Source organism: Colobus angolensis, unplaced genomic scaffold (genome assembly GCF_000951035.1).
Source record: "Colobus angolensis palliatus isolate OR3802 unplaced genomic scaffold, Cang.pa_1.0 Scaffold16, whole genome shotgun sequence".
Classification (NCBI taxonomy): domain Eukaryota; kingdom Metazoa; phylum Chordata; class Mammalia; order Primates; family Cercopithecidae; genus Colobus; species Colobus angolensis.
In genome coordinates, this window is record NW_012114710.1 from 242,092 (window position 1) to 269,088 (window position 26,997).

The 26,997-nt window shown below is 38.9% G+C and overlaps 1 protein-coding gene across 2 annotated transcripts in view; it reads right to left on the bottom strand.

Annotated features, from left to right (window-relative positions):
• The window catches only part of CPQ (carboxypeptidase Q), a 333,027-nt gene that overhangs the window by 187,451 nt on the left and 118,579 nt on the right, over positions 1-26,997 (bottom strand). Inside the window, exon 2 of one of the 2 annotated variants that reach the window (XM_011936993.1) lies at positions 3,756-3,759. The exons of the other annotated variant lie outside the window; for it this stretch is intronic. The gene's annotated coding sequence lies outside the window, so the exon portion shown is untranslated. The remainder of the gene's footprint in view (positions 1-3,755; positions 3,760-26,997) is intronic. 2 annotated transcript variants of the gene reach the window in all.

Genomic DNA, 26,997 nt, shown 5'->3' on the forward strand with positions numbered 1-26,997 from the left:
AGAGAATTAAGGGCAATTTTGGGAAGGGCTCAGAAGAAGAGATGAGCAAGAGAGAAAGTCTGGAACTTCTTAGAGATTACTTGAGTGATTCTTCTTAGAGATTCATGACCAGAATGCTGACAGAAATATGGACAGTACAGGCAATTCTGACCAAGTCTCAGACGGAAATGAAGAACAATGTACTGGAAACTGTAGTAAAGGCCATCCTTGTTATTAAGTGGCAAAGAACTTGGCTGAAGTGTGTCCATGCCTGAGGGCTTTAACAGAAGGCAGAATTTAAGAGTGACAAACTAGAATATCTGATGGAAGAAATTTCCTTTTTGTTTTGTTTTGTTTTGTTTTGAGATGGAGTCTCACTCTGTCTCCCAGGCTGAAGTGCAGTGGCACAGTCCGGGCTCACTGTAAACTCCACCTCCCGGGTTCACAACATTCTCCTGCCTCAGCCTCCTGAGGAGCTGGGACCACAGGCGCCCACCACCACACCTGGCTAATTTTTTGTATTTTTCGTAGAGACGGGGTTTCACCGTGTTAGCCAGGATGGTCTTGATCTCCTGATGTTGTGATCCGCTCACCTCGGCCTCCCAAAGTGCTGGGATGTAAAGCGTGAGCCACCACGCCGGCCAGAAATTTCTAAGCAAAATACTGAAGGAGCTGTGTGGCTTCTTTTAAATGTATATAATAGAATGTGAGAGGAAAGAAATAATTTAAAGACAGTACTTATAATTTAAGGGGAGACAGAACATAAAAATTGTGAAAATTCAGAGCCTGGCCATGTAAAGAATAAAAATATGTGCTTAGGCATGCAAACAAAGGGTGTGGCCAAATAACTACTTGCTAAAAAGGTTTGTATGGATAGAAAAGAGCCAGGTGTTATTCATCAAGACAATGAGAAAATGACCCCAAAGGCACTTTAGGGATCTCTGAGACAAGCTAAAATCTTGAGGGCAAAGTTTCTGAAGAGGAACCCAAGGGACCTCAGAATTCACTGCCCTGCACCTCACCTCCTCAAATGTCTGTTTCCCACATTCTGGTGCAGTGCCCTTAAACTGCTACAGCCATGACTTGAGCAGGCACATGTGCAGCTAAGGCCTCTGCTCCAGAGTGCACAAGCAGTAAGTCTTGGTGGTATCCACACGGTGCCAATTCTGCAGGCACACAGAGTTCACAAGCTGTGGAGGCATAGCTACCTTCACCTAGATTTTAAAGAATGTATCAGACAGCCTGGGGATCCAGGTAGAAAACTGCTGCAGGAGCAGAGCTGCCACAAACAGTCCCCACTAAAGCAATGTCTAGTGAAGCTGCAGGGGCAAAACCACACCTGAGACTCCTGAACTATAGACACTAGCACGCAAAGCCAGCCCAGGAGAGCTGTAAGCATAAGACTCCAACCATCCAGCAAAGCCTTAGGTGCAGGGCTCTTCAAGTCCTTCGGGGCTCAACCCCTGCCCCAGTGTGTCCAGGAAGCAGGGCAGCATGGAGTCAAAGAAAATTATTTCTGAGCCTTAAGATTTACTGTTGTTGTCCCCACTGGGTTTTGGACTTACTTGGAACCAGCTACCCCTTCCTTGCCTATTTATCTATTTTGGAATGGGAATGTCTATCCTATACCTGTCCCACCATTGTATTGTGGAAATAGATAGCTTGTATAATTTCACAGGCTCACAGCTAGAGGGGAATTTGCCTCAGAATGGATTGTGTTATGTCTCACCTATATCTAATTTAGATAAGACTTTGGACTTTTGAGTTGGTGCTGGAAGGAGTTAAGAATTTGGAGCTATTGGGATGAAGTAAGTGTGCTTTGTATGTAAGAAAAACGTGATGGGAGGAATACTATGTCCCTTTAAATTCATGTGGAAATTTAATTGCCTTCGTAATGGTCTTGGAAGGTGGGACCTTTAAGATGTGTTTAAATCATGATGGTTTTGCCCTCACGAAAGGACAAATGCCTTTATTGAGGCAATGGGTTCTTCATCATGGGAGTGAGTTTACCCCCTCTTGCTTTTTCTCTCTCCCTCTCTTGTCCTTCCACCATGTGATGCCTTTTGCAAAGTTTTGATGCAGCTAAAAGGCCCTCACCAGATGTGGCCCCTCAATTTTGGACTTTTTAGGCTCTAGAATTGTAAACCAATTAATTTTTGTTAGTTATAAACTATCTGGTCTGTGGTATTCCGTTATAGCAGCACAAACTAGATTAAGACAACATCTGTCAAATTTAATTATTTAAAAATGATGCCTCTCTTTGTATGTCTTTTTACTTTCACTTTTCTAATTTATTGTTATTTTGCAAAAGCATTAGTCTATAACAAATTCAAAATTTTCAAAACTGTTCCTTCACTACTAAATTTTAAGAAAAAATTCTAAAATAAGCCAGCATGCAAAGCCTTTAAAAATATGACTCCAACAACTACTTCAACCTTACCTATCCTCCTCCTCCTCTAGAGCACCCAGATTTTCATTCTCATTCTCTTTCTCTCTCTGACACACACATACATACACATGCATTGCTAAGTTTCTATATATTGAGCCCTTGAAATGTGTTTAGTCCAAACTGAGATGTCTTAGGCTAAGGGCAGTGGCTCATGCCTGTAATCCCAGCACTTTGGGAGACTGAGGCAGGAAGACCAGTCTCGGCAATATAGCGAGATCCAGTCCCTAAAAAAAAAAAGAAAAGAAAAGAAAAGAAAGGAAGGAAGACAAACTGAAATGTTTTGCAAGTGTTACATATTCACCTGATTTGATTTTAATGACTTAAGTTGAAAAAAATATAAATATTTCAGATACATTGGGTTAAATAAAATGTGTTATTATTGATTTTACCTGTCTCTTTTTACTCTGTAGTATGGCTATTAGAAAAATTTAAATTGCACATTTGTGTTCATATTTATGTCGGACAATAATGCTCTAGCTGCATTGAACTTCACGCTGTTCTTCAAATGCACAGGCTCTTTCGTAACTCTGGGTCTTTACATATGTTCATTCTCTTTTATTGAAAGACCCTTCTCCTCACCTCCTCCCCTTCATCTGGCCAGTGCCTACACTTACTCTTTAATGAAAATGCTTTAAAAACTACGTCTTCTGTAAAGGCTCACTAAACAACACCCCAGAGTTATTTGCATCATCTTCTGTGTTTCTACCATAATTAACTATGTTATCAGCTAATATGTTTGTTTATAAACCTGTCTCCCTTACTATCAAAGTCAAGTAGGGTAAATTATTCACCACTGCACCTTTAATTGTTATACTCAAATATAGGCACTCAATACATTTTTATTTAAGAAATAAATGAGCCTTTAATCTCTCTAGGTCTTAGCTTCCCTAGACTATAAAAGTACTGGCCTTGCCTCCTTCAAAACTAAGCTGTAAGAGTAAAAAGTTGCTATCATATTTAAAATGTTTTGAAAAATTATGAAAACTATACACTGCTGTTGCTTCCCTTTTTATTACAACTATTTACCTGCATAGGGTCCTGGTTTCTAAAGCCACTAAAGCCACTATACTGATACTTGTTTTTAAAAGCTACATTTTGTTAGGTAATAACAAAATTTCACCAGATTGCAATTTATTCTTGAAAGTACATTTTTCCAATGTGGTGTTGGTGCAAAAAAAAAGGTTCATAAGACATCTATTCATTAGCACTAACCACAAATATCTACTTCTCATTAAAAGTTCTCTAAGCATTCTGCAAACATTAATTAACTATTTCACAATACATTTCTAGTGATGGATTAGAATCATATAACGACACCATTGTAGAGATATATAGGAGAGCTTAGTGATCCCTAGTCCATATCCTTACTTTGTAGAAAGTTAATCAAGACCTGTGTTTTGATTCCCAGGCAGCAGATAAACCAGAAAGTATAATCAACCAGGTAATTTGACTGACTGACACAGACTTCCTGAAGGATTACAAATTGTGTTTTTTTATAGGAAACCGTACACATTTACATGAAATAGAAAATCAATGAGGAAAACCCAAATGCAGTTTGAGGGGCAAATAACTAAAATAATATCTATATATTCAAACATTCTCATGCATAGAGTACCATGAGAGCAAAAAGAAGAACAAAAGGAATGCTGAAAAGCTCTAGAGAAGACATAACATATGAAGACAGTCTTAGGAAATGGCTCAGCAAGCAGAGAAGAGGAAATGGTACTCTTTCTAGAGGGACTGCCGGAACTTAGGTCATAGTCTAGTTAAAAAATACGTCCAGAAAATAACATTGCCTAAGTCAGATATCCTTTTGTATGTATGTCACTTGTATTAATAAATAACATGCTTTTTTTTTGTTTGTTTTTGGTTTAAGTTTTGGAGATGGACTTTCACTCTTGTTGTCCAGGCTGGAGTGCAGTGGCGCAATCTCGGCTTACTGCAATCTCCGCCTTCTGATTTCAAGCGATTCTCCTGCCTCAGCCTCCCGAGAAGCTGAGATTACAGGCGCCTGCCACCATGCCCAGCTAATTTTTGTATTTTTAGGAGAGACGGGGTTTCACCATATTGACCAGGCTGATCTTGATCTCCTGACCTGTTGATCCGCCCACCTCGGCCTCCCAAAGTACTGGGATTACAAGCGTGAGCCACCACACTTGGCCATAACATGCCATTTTTATAATAATACTTAATGTCTCCTTATATGGTCAATTAAATTAATTTTGACACTAAAATGATATAATCACTTTAAAACAGAAACTGAGTTATTCTAAATACCTTAACTAGACTGTATTTTCAAATTCCACAAACATAATAATGCTTATTTTTAAAAGTAGGTTAATTTAAAAGATAATCTTTTAAAAAAATTAGTTTTTCCTGAGTATATCAGCAGCACTTTGGAAGATTTACTAAGATTGAAGGCACAAAACAATGAGCTACATGAGAAATCACCTAGAACCCTCAACATAAGTGAACAATAAATGGGTGTTAGTTGACTCAAAACCTGGTTTTCCCTGGAACATAATCTAAAAATCATTGATGTAATCCCTAGCTGGAATGCATAATTATATATCTCTCTAACAGCACTATCGAATTTTATTATTATTGTCTTTAGATAGTTACATTAGCCCAACTAAGGTAGTTTTCCATTAATAAACAGTAGAAAATAATATTACTAGTGATCTATATTTGGAGAAGTCACAAAAATGGAACAAAATATTGATATATCACATTCCACTTAAGAAAATCACTATAAGATATAATAGGTATTTTTAAAACACAGAAATCACAATCTGATACATAATTTATAAATTCTAAGCAAGAAACAGAAATGTATTATAAAATTAAAATAATGAAATATATAGACAGAATAAAACTTAATCATGATCGGTATTCTAGGGCAACCTTAAAAAGTTATTTCCTGGCCAGGCTGGTGGCTCACGCCTGTAATCCCAGCACTTTGGGAGGCTGAGGTGGGCGGATCACGAAGTCAGGAGATCAAGACTAACACGGTGAAACCCCATCTCTACTAAAAGTACAAAAAATTAGCCAGGTGTGGTGGTGGAAACCTGTAGTCCCAGCTACTCGGAAGGCTGAGACAGGAGAATGGCGTGAACCTGGGAGGCAGGGCTTGCAGTGAGCCCAGGAAAAAAAAAAAAAAAAAAGTTCTTTCCTAAGACACAGACTTAGGGTCACTATACATCGGAAAATTCATTCTAGATCTGGAGTCAGTTCAAAGGATGATGATCAAGGGCCATTAGTTTGTTGGCACAAAATGACAAAAAACACTTGTTTACTTCAGCGTGAAACTTTTAGGGAATAACCATATAGGTAATAATGGCTTATTTGGAAATTTTGAGGAACTTCATACGTTGTCCTTGTCTTGATGTTGCAATGGATGAATTATCTATGCTAAAGAGACAGCAGGTAGTGAAGATCAGAGGAATGGTGGCGGGTGCCTGTAGTCCCAGCTACTTGGGAGACTGAGGCAGGAGAATAGCATGAACCCGGGAGGCAGAGCTTGCAGTGAGCCGAGATCGCGTCACTGCACACTAGCCTGGGCGACAGAGCGAGACTCTGTCTCAAAAAAAATAAAAAACCAAAGTAGATGTTTTCAAGCAAACCTTGGGGATTACTTCCTTCCTATTGCTGCTGTGCCTTCCACCATTTTCCCCAACTCATCATCTACCTATTTGTCATTTTCTCCATAGGCCACATACTGTAAAGTTGCCATGGGGATGAAAATAATGCCGTGAAAGTCATCTGTGCCTATAAAAGATGCAATTCATTTACAAAGACACTCAAGATTTTCTTCCATTTAAAATCCTTAAAATACTAATAAACTAATTGAAAAAAACCTCTACTGCTCTCTCAAGAAATTACAGGACTACTTGAAATGTCTAAACTTAAACTACACAACATTTTTTAGTGTTCCTTATTCTTATAAACAAAAGGTTAAAGTTATTGTTCCTTCACTTGAATTCAAAGTATGGAACTACCAAATGTTATACCCTTCAAAATGTTAAACTACTCTTTTAAAAAACCCACGCTGTATCATGCTTTTGAATTCAGAAGTTATATATTCAAATGCAACTTTGGAGCACTGTTTGAAAAAGATTTGCTTTTCATATATTGTCTTCACAGTCCATAGTTACAGATTATCTTTTTCACAAAAAAGAGATAAAATTCTTTATAATGTCATTTTCTTTCTTTTCTACTTAAATCTGGAAGCAAACTCAAGCAAAATCTACATTTCTCATACTGTGAATTATATTCTAATAATAGGTTTATATTTTGAGGAAACAAAACAAAGCCCTTTGATTCTATTTCTAAATATTTCTCCTAAAAATTCTCATTTGAAAATGTCTCAGACTATGATAAAAATACCAGAGTGAATAGACAAACAGAAGTGGAAAAGAACACAGTGGAAAGAGAATGTGCTAAAAGACAGAGGGAGTAAGATTGAAAGCCTGAGATTTATTGATCTTTTATCGTGCCAGTCACTTTTTCTTCTATACTACTTACAAGAAAACTTAAATATTTCCCCTAAACCCTCCGTTCCTGAACAGGATTCACTGATATAAACTTAACCCTCAGTCTTCAGTCTAGAATGTGTAACAGACAGAAAGTCCAGAAGTGCTAAATCCTAGCACAGACACTGGCCCACCAAAGTTCACTTCCCAACTTCTGATAACATTCCTGGATTTATGGTAGTTAGCCCTTTAAGTATCTTAAGGAAGATTTTTGCCTTTATTAAATTCAAAGCTCACATAATACTGAGTTTCCATTTTCCATAGCTTACATTCCAATTATTTATTCAGTCATTCAAGAAAGCTTATTGAGAACTCACTATATGCAAGGAATTCTGCAAGAATTTAGGAAAAGATACAAACACAAGGAAAACCCAGTTCCTACTATTGGTAGAAACTTAATTCCCTATTCAATATCCATTCCCCCTTTTCCTTGCTAACTAACTTGCGCTTTGTTTGGAGTACAAAGTGTCCAGTCCCATTAATCTAAGCCAGTTAAGCCAGTTGTTTTTAATATGGATGATACTGCCCCTAGGGGCCATTTTGAATATGTGGGGGGAGCACTTTTACTTGTCACCATGGTATTGGGGATTCTACTGGTAACTACTTGGCAGAGGCCAGGGACACTAGACATACAGCTATGTGGGGGACAATCTGTGTACTACGAACTCTTCCACATTTCAAATAGCTTTCTAAATGTGAAAAACCTATTACCTTGGCCTTGAACATAACTCTATTGTGTATACGAATACACAATTGTTGTTGCACAGTTTTGATGCAAGTTGACTCTTTCAAGAAACAACTATCTTGTATATCAAGAGAAGACTATGCTGTGTTTTGTGCCGAACTTGACCCAAAATTGGTCATCTTTTCAGTAAAACACAAATGAATATGCTGCCTGTGGTACTGGAAACACCATTACTATACCCTTGTGTCATCTGCATATGTTGCTGTCACATTCACCATGCAAGAATCTGACTTCTTCATTATGTCTCCTAGTGCAGTCATGCCTTAGAATTCACATTTTGAAATAATTATAAATTACTTTCCTTTAATTGTTCCTTTATATTACAGTTAGGATAATATATTTATTTAAAAATATACATAAGCAGATTGTCTATGATGTTTATTTAAGGATAATAAAGGAGGCATTACAAATTATTTTTTTTTAAAAAGAGGAATTATGTCTAATAGGATGGGAAAGTACATATTTAAGTGAATTCAACAATTTTCTTCCCACTCTTCCAGCCAACCTTCCAGTCAGAGGAGGCCTCGTGACCCAGTTCTACCCAAACAGACCCAAACAGTAGCACCTGAGAAGAAAGTGGTCATGTTTCTAGAGCTGTATCAGCTATTTATAACCATGATGGCGAGTCCCAGAGAACTGGTCTTGCCATCACTGAGCAGCTGAACCAACACTAGCATCCCCAACTTTCCTGTATGTGAGAAAAATAAACTCTTTGTTTTAGCTGCTAAGTCAGATGATCTCTTCCATGTATCTGAATACATTTCCAACTTATATACTACTTTTAAGTGCTTCTTGGGGATCCATGGTGAAATATATTGTTGTAGTGCTTAACATCATAAGCAAGGCCTATGACTATGCTGTGTTTAGCATCTCATGTATGGTCCACCCAGATTTCCCAAAGTACTTGAAATTCTAAATATCCAACACCAAACTCAGAATCTTCCTTTCCAAACTTGCTCTCCCTTTATTCCCCACCCTAGTCAGTAAGTTAGAAATGACTGAGGGGTTTCTTTGGATTCTTCTTTTTCCCTCAGGAAGAACAGGTGAACACTTGGCAAACCCTGCCTGTAATTCTGCCTTCAAATTCTTTCTTGACTAACTTCCCTCCTCTTCACTCTTACCATCATTTCCCTAGCTCACAACCTCATTATCACTCATGTGACACCTTTCTGCACACATCTCACTGCCTTAAACAGAGGTCCCATTCCAACTCATCTTCCACATTGCCACCAGATTTATCTTAAGCACATATCAAAGGACACCTTGGCTTAAAACATCTGTCCCCACTATTTACTGTTCAGTATTATAGTTATGAATTTTGCTATGGTTTGAGATGGTGTCCCCTCCAAAATTCATGTTGAAACTTTTTTTTTTTTTTTTTTTTGGTTCTTGAGACTGAGTCTCACTCTGTTACCCAGGCTGGAGTGCAATGGCACAGTCTCGGCTCACTGCAATCTCTGCCTCATGGGTTCAAGTGATTCCCCTCTCTCAGTCTCCTGAGTAGCTGGGATTACAGGCATGCACCATTGTACCCAACTAATTTTTCTATTTTTAGTAGAGACGGGGTTTCACCATGTGGGTCAGGCTGGTCTCGAACTCCTGACCTCAGGGGATCTGCCCACCTCAGCCTCCCAAAGTGCTGGGATTAGAGGTGTGAGCCATCACTCCTGGCCCATGTTGAAATTTAATCCCCTGCAACAGTATTAAGAGGTGTGGCCTTTGGAAGGTGATTCATGAGGGCTTTGCCCTCATGCATGGGATTAACACCTTTATAAAAGGCTAGAAGTTAAGGAAACATTCTCTTGCTCTCCTGTCCCTTCCATGTGTGAGGATGTAGCATTCATCCCCTCCAAAGGATGCAGTCACAGGGTTGCCATCCTGGAGGCTGAAAGCAGACCTCATCAGACACCTAATGCTGGTGCCTTAATCTTAAACTTCTCAGACTCCAGAACTGTGAGAAAACAAATTTCTGTTCTTTTTAAATTATCCAGTCTCAGGTATTTTGTTATAGCAGCACAAACAAACTAATACTTTTCTAGTCTTCACAATAATTCTTTGTTGTTTCCCTACCTTTATATCATATCCCCACCAGGCTGTTTAACAGTCTGTGAAGTTATAGACATTCTTTATACTGGTCTGATTTTGCTCATACTGTTCCCTCTGTTGAAAGTTCCCTTTAATCCTTTCTCCATTTGGAGAAATCACAATCATGATGCAAGATCCAGCTCACTAGTCTCCGACTACCAGGCAGAACTATTTCCTGCCTTTTCAATTGCACATTGTATGCTATCATTTTTGTGTCTGTCACCCTGCTAGACTACATCACTTAATGGCAATAATATTTTACTTTTATAAAATTCACCAAGCATGTTCTCTACAACGAATGTGTTTGTCTTTGCATATTAAACAAATAGCATAATATCTATTAATATTTATAGAATAAATGAATAAATCATCAAACAAGTAGTTATATTTCACAATAGAACTATACAGCTCTGATTCATCATTTTAACACTCACTTTTTCTGCACCAGACATTCATTTGCTCCTTTAAACTACAGTCTATTCAGAAGTTTCTTTTATAAAGGGAGTAAACAGACCTGGGACCTGGTCCTGACTGTTCCTCTTTAGACGCTTGACCTTGAACAATGTACTTGAAATCTCTCTTTATATTTAAAAATGGGGTTGCATTTCTGCTCTAACATTCTATTATGGATTTTCTTAAATAATTAATATCAATTACACTTTTCTTTACACTCCATGTTAGCACTTAACTAAATCGCCTTATACCAAACTCTTAACTGTTTCATAGTTAAAAATCACCACTGATCTACTGTTTTGCTGTCTCCTGCAACCAGCCAGCTGAAATTGAACTCACACAGATCAATAAGGATGTCCTTTGTCCCTAATTCCAATGAAAACATTTCCATTTTGATCATATCTGACAGGTAAAACATGTTATATTGTTGACTGCCCCTTCTTCCAAATACTCTTTTTCCTCTCGCCCTGCTCTGCTTCTCACTCTCTTCTGCAGGGTCGCTTTCCCCATCTGTCCTTTAAATTTTAGTGATTCCTAAGGCTTTCTCCTTGATCTTCTTGTCCTACTACATACTTTAACTGGCAAAGTCATTCACACCAAGGCACCATCTATCATTTGAACTCATCTATAAGTGGATGAGCTCTCTCAGGTTGGACATCCCACAGACACCCCAAACTCAATACGTCCACACCCCTGTCATAAGTTTTCCTCCAGAGTCTGCTCTTCTCCCAGACTCTCCCTTTTGGTGCATGGCACTTCCACCACCCCATCATCTGGGACCATTTTGGACACCTCACTCTCTTTACAACTCTATAGTCAGTTAATCAGTAAGTGCTCTTAAATGTAACTCCTAAGTAGCCCCCAAACCCATCCCTTCCCCTGGGCCTTCCTCTCCACCTTCGTTTCAGTCATCTTGCTTCAACCTGAACTACCACAATAATCTCCTAACTGATCTCCCTGCCTCCAGCCTCCTCTTCTCATATGTTCTCTTTGTTACAACAGTTATCTCTCTTCAAAAGAAATTCCTTTTTTTCCTCCTTTGTTCAAATGCCACAGCATTCAAGATATACCCTACTCATACCTCTACTTATACCTCTGATAACACTCTACTGCATTTTCCTCCTTAAATGTCTCTGTCTCCCACTAAACTGCGAACTCATTGTGGGTAGAAAATATGTAGAATCCACGTTTGAACTCCTGGGATTTAGTATGGAACCGACAGTTAGTAGGTACTCATGCCTACTAAAAATGTAGTAGTAAGTGAACATAGGCGGGCAATATAGGAGGTGATACCTGAATTAGTTTTGAAAGGCTCTAGCACAGCCACCAGGCATACGATTACGGAGGATAAGTGGATGTACATTCTATACTGAAGAATAGTTCCCTCTTTATAACCCAAAGAACAGTACCGAATACATCTTACATGCTTTGTAAATAGGTACTGTCTTGAGCTGAATATTTCTGTGTAAACAAATGGTTCCAAAATACAGAACCATTTCTTCTTATAGTCATTCATGTCCTCCTGGGCACCCAACATACTACCTTGCAAAGTAAGCATCCAGACTGTACTTTTCGATATGAGTTTTCTAGTATCTATTTTTCACATGATGGGGGATAGGAGGGCAATACAGAAAGAAAGGAAGAGACCAGACAAGAGCCTTTGCTTCCACTGCACCCTCAATTCTACCTGCTTAAAAAGAAAAAGCCATGGGGTTTGCAATCCTTAGAAAGTCCCACCTAGAAACAGCTGCTGAAACCTAAGTAAAGCCTATAGATTGTACCAATGGCAATTTCCTGGTTTTGACATTCTACTAGAGTTGTAGAGATGTTCCACTGGGGAAGCTAGGTAAAGATCACAATAGAATCTCTCTGTATTATTTTTGCACTTCCATAGTTATTATTTAAAAAAGAAAAAGGAAGTACTACCTACTTGATTTTTTAAAAGTTTAAACATTTATATATATATGTGTGTGTGTATATATATAAAATAACACTCATTTATATTTCTGGAAATAACCACAGAGTAATGTACCAGAACTGTGTCTACTTTTATTAGAATCAGGCTGCAGGATATGTGAAAAGGACCATTCCAGGCTCACCTCTCCTACCATACCAGACTAGAATTTACCTGTATCCAATAGTTTTGCCATTACTTTTCCTAACAGCCATGATAAGGAAGCTTTATTTCAAATGTCTCTGCTACTGAACACGACATATTGAATAAAGTATGGGCACTAGAGAAACATGGGAGAAGGAGTACTGAAGAAAGAAAATTGAATTCAACAGTTGTGCAGAGGCAGCTCATGACAGTCCTCCTTCTTGTCTCACTGGTTCTTGGAGTTACTACAGTGATAGAAGTTTAGTGAGTTGATGGGAGCAGGGCAAATGGTATAATGATTCTTTCCTAAAGGGAATCCCAGGAGCTCTGGATGAGAAAGTGTAGAGGTGACAACCTGCTGAGAGAAGTCCACCAGTAGACCCCTCTCCTCCCACTGGCCACACTGTCAGCCATCATATGGCCATTTCTCTGCTATCCCTCCTCATTCCAGCAACATGGGCTAACTCATTTTGTGTCCCCGACATCTTACTGTTTACATGTGAGAAGGTTTTAGTTTGCTTTCTTAGAAAATTAATCAAGCTCACTTTACTATTCTTTTCTCCACCTTTCTTTTATCCCTTTCAAGTTGCCTGAATGTATAAAACAACAAAGCCTAAATTCTTACTGTTCAAAAGGAGGCATCTTTGTCATACAGCTAGCTGAATGTAACTTGCTTTTGACCTACATCACGATGGGACTGAGACGAACAAATATGAAGCTCCCTTCATGCTGCTTAAGAAACAATGGTGAAACCCCATCTCTATCCACCCACCACAAAAATGTAAAGATTAGGAGGCATGGTGGCACGTGCCTGTAGTCCCCACTATTCTGGAGGCTGAGGCATGAGAATCGTTTGAGCCCAGGAGGCGAAGGCTGCACAGAGTCAAGATCACGTCACTGCATTCCAGCATGGGCAACAGAGCCAGATCCTGTCTCAAAAAAAAAAAAAAAATTCCAATAAACAGAACCAACTACGAACTCTAGACAAATTTTGTATTCACGGCTTGCAAAATCTTTACTGAAATCCAAAGAGGATATGAAACAGCTCTTGGTCCTTTTGTTAGCTGAGGATGCTGGGCTGACCATGAGGGTGGCTGCCCTGGAGAACAGGGGTCTATGATCTGTGATTCTGTCACACATGCACACACCCACAATCAGCAGTTATAACTAAGCACATGCAATCAATAAAAGCACAGATAAATCATGAAAAACGCACTTAGGAGCCGAACACAGAGTGGGTAGCCCTAGGAATGAGTGATTCTGAGGTCCTACGATCTGAGAGAACTGAAAAATGGGAAGAAAGGAAATGGGATTCTAACCTCATAAAGTGCTAGTTTCCCAAGACTTGGATACCCCCAACATAAGAGTAATAGGAAGTACTTTATTTCTCCCAGTAAAACCAGTGAAGCATTTTTCTTCGATCTGGCAATATTAAAAAGCTATTACAAGATACAGCAGCCTTTCCAGAGACAGGGGAGAGAATATAGGCCTCCTTGAATCAGATGAAGTGCAGAAGTCTTTCAGAGATTCTGCTGCAGAAAACTATAAAGTTGGAGATATATAGATTCAATTACCGTTCAAGCAATAATGGGTTACAGTAAGCTGACTGTACTCATGTGTTTTAATTGCTAAACAGTATGTTTTCCCCATGTTATCTTCCCCTAAACTCGTTAATAACAAGTTCTGAGGAACAGTCTGGTAGAGATACTAGTAATTTCCTTTGGATCACGCCTTTCAGTTTTCCTAACTTTAGCCAGGCTTCCCCATCCCATAACCACTAAAGCAGAAAGCCCCTCAATGAATCTTGCTGCAAATACAGTTCTTGTTACACCCCAAGCCAGAAGGCCTGTTCAGCAAGTCACTTACTGCAAAATTTGCTATTAAACCTGTCAAACAGGCATATATGAAAATACTGCTTCACTAAACAGCTGTTAAGTTTCATGAGCTTAGAAAGAAAACACTGTCTAGCTACACACTGTTAACAAAAATTCACCATTCCGTTTTAAAATCTGACATGCTGGTACAATTTTCCCTAAATCCTAACATTTGCTCTCTGCTATGAAATGGCTGCCACACAGAACCATTCGCAAACACTGACTGAGAACACACACAAACTTATTTGCAACAGTGTGTGCTCTCCCCTGCAATAGGAACACAGAGCATCTGTTGCTTCAGGTTCTTGCACAGGAAAAAGAGCAGCTCTCCATAGTGTCAAGGGGAAATTAATGTGCCAATTCCTCTCTGTCCCAATGGTCAGACATTAATCAAAGATTGCAAAAAAAAAAAAAAAAAAGTGTTAAGCCAAATAGATTAGCCATAATGGAGCTAAAACAATTATTCAAAGTGCTTAATCAGTCAATGTAAAATAAAACTATTGTAGCACTACATCAGGGCACAGCCAGGAAAATTATACTGAGGAGAAAGAACATTCATAAAACAAGTTTTCTAGGAAGTGGCAGAAGCAAGATGATACAGCAGGTGTTTCACAGCAGGAAGTTAAAAAGATAACTTTAAAAAAGGGAATTAGGAAGACACTTGGAGAGAGCCGAATTTGGAGTCTGGAATAAAAAGACCATGGTGGAAACTACATCCCAGGCTGGAGGTGAGAAGGGAGGAAAGAACTAGTATAAAGAAATATGGGGCCGCTCACAGTGGCTCCCATCTGTAATCCTAGGACTCTAGGAGGCTGAGGTGAGTGGATCACCTGAGGTTAGGATTTCGAGACCAGCCCGGCCAACATGTGAAACCCTGTCTCTACTAAAAATACCAAAAATTAGCTGGGCGTGGTGGCGCGTGCCTGTAATCCCAGCTACTTGGGAAGCTGAGGCAGGAGAATTGCTTGAACCCGGGAAGCATCGGCAGAAGTGAGCTGAGATCACATCACTGCACTCCAGCCTGGGCAACAGTGAGAGACCGTCTCAAAAAAAAAAAAAAAAAAAGCATAGGTAGCCAGCTGAAAGGGATTTTTCTTCACCAGCAACTTCTATACCCAAAGACTAATTGTTAAAAAGAGAATCATATTTATCAGGAGAGTCGGTGTATAATTTAAAGGATGATGAGGATGGACTTAAAAAACAAAAGATAGTTGGAGCCCAGGTGCCCACTGCCAAAGTGAAAGAGGAAAGGAGAACTGGTTTCCTCTAGGGAGTGCCAAAAATGGCTTGGGAGGAGGACAGAGGGGAATCAAAGGTACCACAGCTTATCTTGATTTTTGGATTTATTTCCCGATGTCTCACTAGAAAGACAAAAAGCCCATCTTCAGGTCACTCCAGTCGCTGTTACGGGAAATGAGGTGAGGAAACACTAATCTGGGAATAGTCAGCCCATAATTGCCTTGAGGTCCACTAAATCTGTGAAGGACCGCCCTACTTCCTAAATGTAGTGCGTTTGATTTCCCTCCAGAGAACGCAGGAAATTGTCCCCTTTGAAACAGATGAGAAGCTTTGGATAACATCAGATTCTATTGGAAAGCCCTTGGGTAATGAGTCGGCAGCTCACAGACTGAACAACAGTGTCTGATACATTTAGTAGCGGATGAGGGGAAGTTTGTTGTGACAGCTGTGCAGGAAAAAAAAAATCGGAAGGTTAGGTGGATTTGCAACATAAGAAGGTGATTTCAGTTTGGAAAGAGCACAGTCTTCTTAGGAGCGGAGAGTACACAGAAAAATAAACCAAAGGATACAGAGAGCGAGAGAAAGCAAAGTGTACCCAGCTTGCCGTGGAGTTTTCTGCATTGCTTCCCTGCATCAGAAATGCCTGCTGGCCAGGCAGAACGCCCCCTAAAGTCTGTTACACCATTTGCTTTCACGGCAGTTAGGGCCTGGCCAAGAGTGGGAATGCTGTACTATTTGTAGGATACACAGCTCCAGAGTAAACCTGAGTTATACTTGAAGATGATTTTATTCTCCACTTAGCATTCAGCTCTCTCTCCTCTCCACTTGGTTACTAATGCATTCTTTTCTCACCGGTCCCCACAGGCAGGGCATGAGGACAGATGATGGCTGCTGCCTGCCCCGACACACGCACAGGGCCACACTGCTGTTCTGTTCCACGCCGCCTTACAGAGGCTGTATTTGATTCCCACCTTCCCTCTGCCTCCAGCAGTTGCTCAGAGGGCCAGCCACTTCCACTGATGAAGTGTCACAGAAGCACACGAAAGACATAAACACAGCCCAAGCCAGCATCAGAAGAAAAAGGCCCTAACGAACTAGAAGCAGGCAATAAACACCAAGTGACAGATATGACAACTAAAAGCCCTCCAAAAGTCACCTCTGTGTAATGTGCCACGGAAGTCACACTCCCCATTTGATGGAGGTAGGAAGGGAGGAAAAAAGAAAGGAAATATGAAAACCAATATTGACCTTTCCCCTAGCAAGTACTGGGCTAAGAGCTTTAATATATCTCATCTGATTCAATCCTCAAAAGCAACCAGTAAAGGATGTCATTTCTTCCAAAAGAGAGATTCAGAGAATTTAAGTGATTTGCTCATTGTCATACAGTAGTAACAGACAATTTCCCCCACTTCTTTGAGGAGGTAACTCTTATTCATCTTTTGGGAAGCCTTGCCTGACCCTCATGGTTTGGACTGGGAGGGCCTCCTACAGGTCCTCATATTACTGTTCAGGACTTTCTCCATCTTACACAACACTCTGCATTAGAATTGCCTGTTTATTTCTCAGCCTCCGTCTCTAGACCAAAGGTTCATTGAAGGCAGAGGCAATCCCTTACTTCAGTATCTCCAGGGCTAAATGCATTGCCTGGCCTGTGTGTGCTTGATGAATGGGGGGCCCCAACTGAGAATCCACTGTTCCATGCTGTCTCTGAATAATACTGTTTGGGATTTTAATTTAACCAAGTGCTTAGCAAAATGGAAAAGAGTGGGTAAGAAGACTTTCAGGATCCTACTGGATAGTCTCTATGGTACTATTATAATACTACTATGTGGAACATGGGTTTGGACCTGTGAAATAGGATGTTTAAATGCAAGTAACTATACAGCATCATGGTATTAACTATTCCCTGGATGACAATAAATAAGGCTGAAATGTTTATGTCTGACTATAGGGTTTTTTTCTTTTTTTCCAGGCTCTTCTCTGTTAAATAATAAGAAGCACTAGTAAGCCCTGCTTTCACCTTTAGAGTCCCACAGACACCAATTATTCACACTCAATGTCACAACTTCAAAATGTTTAAGATGCTCTGAACTTTGGTGGGTTCTTTCTTTTAGAGATGGGAATGAAAAGAGAGCCAAATCGCCTTGGCCCATGTTTTTGAAAGTCATTATAGCTTCTCCACCATAGAACCCTGCAATCCTGCTCCAGCAGTCCTGTTCCAATGTCTGTTTCCAAACTAGAAAATACATGACTTGACCACCAGGAATGCTTGTACCAAGTCCAAGTCCAGAGCAGAGTGGCTCTGTCTGGGCTATCGCCCCTAATGCTCTGTCAATTAGCAAAGTCTAATCAACCCAGAAAACCAGCAAAAAGAGGTCACCCAAACAACTAAGTCCAGAATGCAATAAATCTGCTTCTAGTTACTGTTCTTTCTTGTTCCAGACAATTTAGGTACAGATTTTAACAAAGGCAGGTGCAAAGGCTGGTTTTACTGAATTTCACACCCAGTTGGGGAAGCCAACTGTGGACTTGAAACAAGTAGCCTCTAGCAACTAACTAGAACCAAAGCTGAACACACAATTTAATTCAAAGGTACTGAACTCTACAGAAAAAAGTCAACCTTTCGCAATTTGTCTTGGCATTTGGGTGGTTTCATGCTGTATTTTGGGGCTATCAGTAAGTACTGTGAAGAGTCTTTTTAGTCCCCTGTCTGAATTGGCTACTTCCTAAAGTATACAAGAAAAATAGTTGTCCAAGTGCCATTGGGATAGGGGAAATTTTAATAGGCCTGAACGTTGATCAGTAACAGTCTTGTAATTTTTCACTTTAGTCTTGGGTTTTCCATATTTGGCCCACATTTTTTTAATCACTTTTTTAGCAGCTGTATTGAAATATAATTAACATATAACAGATTGTGCATATTTAAAATATATAATTTGATAAGTTTTGACATACGTTTACATCTGTAAGACCATTATCACAGTTAAAATAATGAACATATGTTCCTTAACTGAATGAATATATGTTAAGATAATGAACATATGGTAAGGAACACTCCCAGAAGGTTCTTCATGCCCCTAGGTATTCGTTTCCTCCTACCCTTCTACCACTGGCACAAGGAAACCACTGATCTGCTTTCTGTTATTGTACATTAATTTGCATGTTCTAGAATTTGATATAAATGGAATCATTTAGCATGTTTGCATCTTATACCCAGCTTCTATCATCCAGCATATTTAATTTGGAATTCACTCATGTGGTAGCATTCATTAATAGTTCATTCTTTTTTATTGCAGAATAACACAGATATAACACAGTTCATTTATCCAATCACTTACTGATGGAGATTTGGGTTGCTTCTAGTTTGGGGCTATAACAGGTTAAACTCCTGTAAACATTTATTTGTACTTTTTGTATGGGCATATGCTTTCATTTCTAGTAATAGAATGGCTGGACCATGTAAGTATATGTTTAACTTTTTAAAACTGCCAAGCTGTTTTTCAAAGTGGTTGTACCGGCTTACATTCCCACCAAAAGTGTATGAGAGTTCTAGTTCCTCTATATGTTCACCAACACTTGATATGGTCAGTCTTTTTCTATTCCTAATAGGTGTGTATTAGTGTCTCATGGTGGTTCTACTTTACATTTCTCTAATGACTAATAATGTTGAGTATATTTTCATGTGCTTATTTGCTAGTCACATATCTTTTTTGGTGGAGTATCTGTTCAAATCTTTTGTCCTTTTTTTTTGCTACTTTCTTACTATTTGTATCTTAGAGTTTTTTTAATATATTCTGAATATAAGTAGTGCCATATCAGCTCTACTTTTTGCAAATGTGTGTGTGTGTGTGTGTATTCTCCCTGTCTGTGGCTTGTCCTTTCATTCCCTTAACAGTGTCTTTTGAAGAACAGAAATGTTTCATTTTGGAGAAGTCCAGTTTGTCAATTCTAAAATGTATTATAAAACAGAATTAATCAAGACAGTATGATATTAGAACAAAGATAGACAAATAGTTCAGTGGAACGAAACAGAGAGTCCAGAAATCAACCCATATTCATATGGACAGCTATTTCTTGAGAAAGGTATAAAGGCAATTCAGTGAAAAAGGAGGTTCTTTGCAGCAAACCGCACTAGTACAATTGAATATCTATATGGGAAAAAACCACTTTCATCCATGAATTATGAGCTCAGTTATGTAACCCCCAAATTCATATGTTAAAGTCCTGACTTCCAGTACCTCAGAATATGACTGCATTTGCAAATAGTCTTTAAGAAGTAATTAAGTTAAAATGAGTTCATTTGGGTGGGTCCTAACCCAATATGGTTGGTTACTTTATAAGAAGAGGAAAGTCGGACAGGGACAGGCAGAGAGGAGAGACCATATGAAGACACAGGGAGAAGAAGGCCATCTATAACGAAAGGAAAGAGACCTCAAAAGAAACCAACCCTGCTGACACCTAGATCTCAGACTTCTAGCCTCAAGAATTGTGAAAAAATATATTTCTATTTTTTAAGCCACTTAGTCTGTGGTGCTTTGTGGCAGTCCTAGTAAACTAATACACCACACCTCTTACCATAAACAAAAATGGACTAAAAAATTGATCATACACCTAAATTTAAAACTCTAAATCATAAAAACTTCTAGAAGAAAATCTTTGTGACCTTGGGATATACAAAGATTTCTTAGATACAATACTAAAAGCATGGTTCATTGAGGGAAAAATTAAAAAATTGAACTGAAAGCACTTATAAAGCCTTTTTTCTCCCCCGTGAAACAATCTCAGATGCCCAGATATAAAATAGACATAAGCAGAGCTTCTTGGGAAGGGGGGCAGAGAGCATGGATACTATTTCCTTAGTCCCTCCATCACCATCCTCTATAGCCCCTAAGATATCGCTACAGAATTTGCCACCCCAAAGAACAAAATGTGGAAGTCATTGAAGTTTATTAACATAATGTTTGGATCTGCCCAAAATAGTAACCACTAACTGTTATTGAGAGGCTACTATGTGTTACATAATATGATAGATGCTTTCTTATATTATTTTCTCTTTCAATCCCATGAGGTAGGTATTATTTACGCTCACACAGGAAGAAATTAAGGCTCTCATAGGTGATCCATATCACAACTGCAATCCGGACCCAGTTTTGACCCCCAAAGCCATGCTCTTTAGACTTCCAATGTTCAGGGACACCTCATACACAGTGCCTTAATTCAAACATAAAAGATAAGAACATGAACTTTCTGTGTACATAAACCACTTGTACAAAATAACTGCCTATTCTTAAAAATGAAACTTTTATTTCCCTAGGAAACTAAGCTCCAGCTAAAAATAATACGTAATGACCATCCAGGATATACTTCCTATAAAGCCACAGCAGCACGTGATGCTATAATAGCATAGCTATTGAGCAAATATTCTTGGCAAGCCCCCAATGCCAGACACACATACTCCTTCCCTGCTATAGAGCAAGTGGCTCACAGAGATCTGTGGCTGATGGATTCTATTAAAGGCCAAAGCAAGCTAGTTACAGTTGCCACGTTCAGAAGGGAGACAGAACGGCAAAATGGTTAGGAAGGTCACACTAATAGTAAAGAGACTGAGCCCTGATTAGACCCAAGGTTTGATGCTGTCAGCAGAGGTAACAGTTATAATACTATCTCAACTTTATAAAGTCCTAAGGACTTAATATCACATTGTCTCATTTAATTCCCACAACAATCCTGTGAACCAGGCATTATGAATGAAGCATTAAAAGATGAGAAAGAGCCTTAGAGATGATAAATGATGTGCTCAAGGTCATACAGAAAATGAGGGACAGAACCTTGATTGGTACCCAGATCTGTGACTGCAGAGCCAGTTCTTTGAACTACCACTGTAGTCTACCTCTCTCAGGCGGAGGAATAACAAAGAAAACAGGCAAGCTCTTCAACCTCCCCCTTAAATCCCCTACTCCCATTCCTGAGAGTAGGGCAATCAATCCACCAGTCACCTTGTAGACCTTACAGAAGAGGCTCCCCATTCAGAAATCAATCCAGGACCATTGGGAGAGGAAAACTAAGGGTGCTTAGAGCATAGGTGCAGAAAGCCCTGCTCTTGAAGGCAGCAAAGTCATATCTGCAAGACAGCTTCTCTGTCTGGCAGTTTATCTGCATCTGATGGTCATCACAGAGTTCAGGCTAGCTCGTGCGTATCAGGAGCTGATGTGCAGCTTTCTTCCCACAAGCCAAAAGCCTAACCAGCACAGCCTTCTGTGCTCAAAACTACCTTTTATCAGGAAGGCCTTAGAAGGAACAAGAAAATGCTTATCACCCGTCACTTCCACACTTTGACAATATTGCATTAAAGATTTAGAAGGAAGGTTTTTACCTGAAAGTCATTAACAGCTGCTTATTCCCTATGAAGTTTCAGGCAAAATGCTCAGCCACACCACAGTTTAATCAACACACATCCTAACTGAGACTTTTACAGCTTTAAAGCTGTAAAATCTAGAAGGTTTTGCCTCTCTCCGACATAATTACAAGTTCCATATTTTTGCCTAAGGCTAAAATGTAAATCATTTCCTGGTACACCACAACTTCCCAGCACTGACTGTATAAGGCAAGGCTCCATAGAATTGGAAATTAAAAACATCATTTTCCTAAATGTGTGTGTCATTATGATGTTTACCAATGTGTTTTTGCTGGTTTTTAAGTCCCAGCTCCTATGTATTTCAGTTGAAGGCTGCTGGCATTGTGATATAAGCTAGGCAATGTAGCCTAAAACTTGCCACAGTTTTTCTTCTCCTTGGGTTCTCTTATGAGTTCCTTTATAGGGCTCCAGAGTACTGATTATAATGCCTTATAATCACCAGGGTCTAAATTCATCTCTGTTCCTTAAAATCCTCCTTAAGCCCTTTAGAAATACTGCTCCTTCTCATTAGCCCTTAAAACATCAACATTAGCCCTTGAAACATCACCACTGAGCCCACTCCTACTTAAGCATAGAGGAGAAAACATGGGCTATGAGGTCTGACAGACCTGGCTTAAAATCCTGACTCTTCCACTTAGAATCTTGCATACAGTTCTTTACCTCTCTGAACCTGTGTTTCCTCCTCCATAAAGTGGAAATGATAATACCAGACTTACAAGGTTCCTGTGATATGGGTTTCTAATGGCCACTGGGCATATAGTAAGCATTCAGTATATATTAGTCCCCTTCACTTTCCCTGCCTTTCTTACCCATACAGCTCCGAATTTTACCCTTGACAATATGCCCCACAGCCATAAGAATCACAAGGAGAACTTGTAATCACAGCTCAGGGAATCATGAGAAATGGAACAGCCTTTATGAGCTATGCTATGTTGAATATCTTCATAGGCTCAGTCCAATAAAACCACGAGGGACCCACATGGCTAGTGCTGAGGTCTGAAAGCAAGGAAACTTGAGTTCCAACTGCAGTATAGTCCTAAGTATACTAGGACTAGCTGTGTGACTTGGACCAAATTACTTAACCTCTCTAAATTGCAGTTCCCCTCTATGTATCTGGGGGAATAATAACAATTCCTACTTTGCAGGGTTATGAGGAGTATTAAATGAGAAAATACATACAGAGAGCCTAATATAGTAGCTGGCATGATGCAAATACTCAGTGGTAGTGATCATTTGCTATTACTAGCAGTGATAGGGAGCATGCCCTTGCCATACTAGCTAGTTCCTAGTCAGCATTCCACTCCCTTACTCACTGCATGACTTTGGACAAGTCGCTTAAACGTTCTGCACCTCAGTCTCCTCATCTATAAAACAGAAATGTTAAGAGAATCTCAACATTCTTCACGGTGTTGTTGGGAGTATCAAATAAAATAATGGCATAAAAGCACTCTGTGAAAGATACAGCATAGAAATTTTAGAGGGTATTATTACAATACAGATGTAATGGAAATGCTAATGGACGCTAATCATAAGGTTCTTAAGTTCACCAAAAAATAAGTTGGTCTGAATAGGGCTTAACTGAGTACAAAAAATATATAACAATCATCCCAGAAGCATCCATTAGCCAGAAAATCACACTTCAAAGAAGTGTTTTAATGCTTCATACATATTTATGTGGTCTATTTCTGATTTTGGAATTCAACAGCCCATTTTCCTAATAATAAAATCTCTGCTCTCACTGGAGGTTTGGGGGAAAGGGAAAGAAGGAAACAAGAGAACAAGTTGAGCCTCCTGAAAGCAGACGAAAGGTAGGGCAGGGATGGAGCAAGGTGAGCAGGTGAACAAGCCCATCCTGCAGAGCCCTTTGGGCAGCAAGCACGGTTACTGGCATGGTCCCAGGAGACAAGACAGGTGGCATATTCTTTCCCTCACCAAAAGACAAGGGAGCAAGAAGATGAGGACTCCATAGGAGGCGTCTGAGTTCCAAGCTCTCCATAGACAATATTACTCGAACTTTGTCCTTTTCCAGGGTTTACCTTTGATGGAAAAAACAGGAGTAGGAGTTCACTTCTATCCCCATCATGAAGCCGATCAGCTTATCAGTAGGTATGTATGAAGCATGTATTATATGGAGATATGAAGAGTGAGACTTGGCTCCACCTTCAAGAAATTGGCTCACAATCTGGAGGCAATAAGAAGACTGGTGAAGGACTTTTGGCATAAAAAGACTGGGAGAGAAGCTGAGATGAATTAAGTGAAAGACAATTTAATTCAACCACCTAGGATAAATTGAAAACACAAAAACAGAAAAAAAAAAAAAAGAAGAAGAACTAAAGAAAAATCAATAGAGGCTACTTGAGATGCCTAGCTTATCAAAATTCAGTAACAGACTAATGGTTGGACTTCTTAACATGGCAGCAGGCAGCAAGCTATTATGTACGATAGGGCCTCTCCCCATCTCCCATTATAAAAAATCATGCATGCATACATACACGCACACATGCACACACCTTCATTGACTGGCAAAGTATAGAAAGCCAAAGATCACAATTACTGTGACTGTAAAAATTCCATTTAATGTATCATCAGGAATGGGTTGGCAGGTGCAGTTTTAGACCATACATCACATATTTTATTTTTACAACCACATAAAAGGGATGCTCCATCCATTCTGGTCTCAAAAAATATAAGAAAAGATGTTGGTTACACATAGAGTCTACACCATGTTTCAGAAGACAGGGGCTACAGTGGTGAGAAATATAGTGAGCAGCAACCAGTTTTAGGGGAACTTTCTTTACTGTAGTCATGGACTTCTACACAAACCAGTTTTCCCATTCCATGAGCTCTACTTATTCTACTTTTGCTAAAAGACCTCAGATCTCCTAACTTAGCAAAATAATCAGCGTGAGTAGAAGCACAGTTATTTAGAAAAAGCTTTATAAATAGGAACAAAGAGCTCATATTCTGGAAGGGCATGTGAAAGAGTATTAATTAATGTTTTACACTATTTAAACAACTTCAAATTACATGCAACCTTATAGTTTAAAAAATGCAAGAGTTGTATTAATTCACCTAAATCCATGACAGATGAATGCCTGTTAGACATTAAAAAAAAAATCAAATTAAAATTTTAGTTTAAATCTGAGCAAAACATGTGAAGCAAAAAATAATTCACCTATTATTTTTGTTAATAAAGACAAAGCCTGGATAAATCTCACAGAATTCAAGAATGAAAAAGTAGAAACAGAGCCAACAATGGGATTATGGAAAAAAAGATACTTCAACAACAGAGAAAACAGACAACACTCTCAAACCTCAAAGAAAGAGAAACTTCTAAAAAGAGTTTTCTCAGTGAAAATTTACACCAGTTTTGCTGTCTTCATAAATATGTAAAAGGTCATCATCTCTATGAAACAAGGTCAGAACACAATAAATAGAGAACAAGCTGAAAAAAAAATTGTCTAAAATATGAAAATATAAGGAAACCCAAAACACGATCAAGAGTTTAGAAGCCTATTAACAACAATGAAGAACAGAATGAAACTGAAGAAAATATAATTTGTGACAAAGCATTCAGGTTACCTAGAAAGTAAAGAGAATCAACTTGGCATCAGGCTTTTTATCAGGAACGGTCAATGCTGAAAGACAAAGAAGCAATGCCTTTAAATTAGTAATAAGAGATTATTATTGTTATTATTATTATTATTGAGACGGAGTCTTGCTCTGTTGCCCATGCTGGAGCGCAGTGGCATGATTTCGGCTCACTGCAACCTCTGCCTCACTGGTTCAAGTGATTCTTGTGCCTCAGCCTCCCGAGTAGCTTGGATTACAGGCATGTGCCACGACGCCCAGCTAAGTATTTTTGTATTTCTAGTAGAGACGGGGTTTCACCATGGTGGCCAGTCTGGTCTCAAACTCCTGACTTCAAGTGATCTGCCCACCACGGCCTCCCAAAGTGCTGGGATTACAGCCATGAGTCACCATGCTCAGCTGGAAATTATTTTAAATTTAGAATTCTGTACCTACCAAAACTATCAGTCAATCATTAGGACAAAATAAATACATTTTCAGAAAAACAAGGACCTAGGAAGTTTACCCCCCCATGTACCCTTTATGGAAAAAAAATCACTTGAACAAATGTACTGAAGGGGAGGAAAAAGAAATGTTCTTAAATGGGAATACACAGGACCTAAGAAATAGCGAAACTAATCTAGAAGTGAAATGAAGAAAAATATCAGGGTGACAGCTTTGAAACAGACCTAGAAATAGAGTAATACTTACTGAAGCATTAAACAATTGCAAGATATTGGCAATATGGTAAAAAGATAGATGTTTCTTTTCTCAAGAAAAAAGGCAATTAAACTCAAAACATTTCCCAAGAATGGTCCAAGTATGAAACAAGTTAAATCATGACAACAGTCTGAATAATGGATGAAATATTAAAATAGAAAGAGAAAATCCATTTAATCTTGACCTTTAGAGCATTCTTCTTAAAGTTGCATAGATGTTGAGATGCATTGCTTTCTCTACACACCCAATATTCCTCAAACATGAAATGAATATTTATATAACCATTATATCAAAATTCTACCAGTTTTTGATTTTCAGAATTAACCTACAGACAAAGCATAGAAGATGTAATTAGAATTAGAGAACAGAATGCTCTAAACATTCCCCACATAAAAGTGAAAACATAGCTAACACGAGTCAGACCTTAGAGAAAGGAAGACATAGAGGATGCTTAATTGTGAAATTCATTCCCCAAGAGTCAAAAAATAACCAAGAGTCCAAAAAATGTTTCAAGTTGATGAATCAAGAAGTTGGAGGTTAAGTATTTTTTAAAATTACAAAATTTCTCATCTAAGAAAACAATTACAATTGGGAAGAATTTGAAAAGGAAAGGTAAGGGTAGTATAAATAACTTGAGCCTTACTCTTTCATATCGAAGAATCAATAGATAAAGTCTATAGTTACTAATTAAGAATGAAAGATCCAAACACATTATTTAGAGTTATGGAGGTAACTATTAGAAGAAATAAAAAGCATTAAAAAGTAATCACAATTGAAATGTGAGATTAGAAATGGGGAGTCTGAACAAAAATTTTACTTTTAATTTGATATCCTGCTG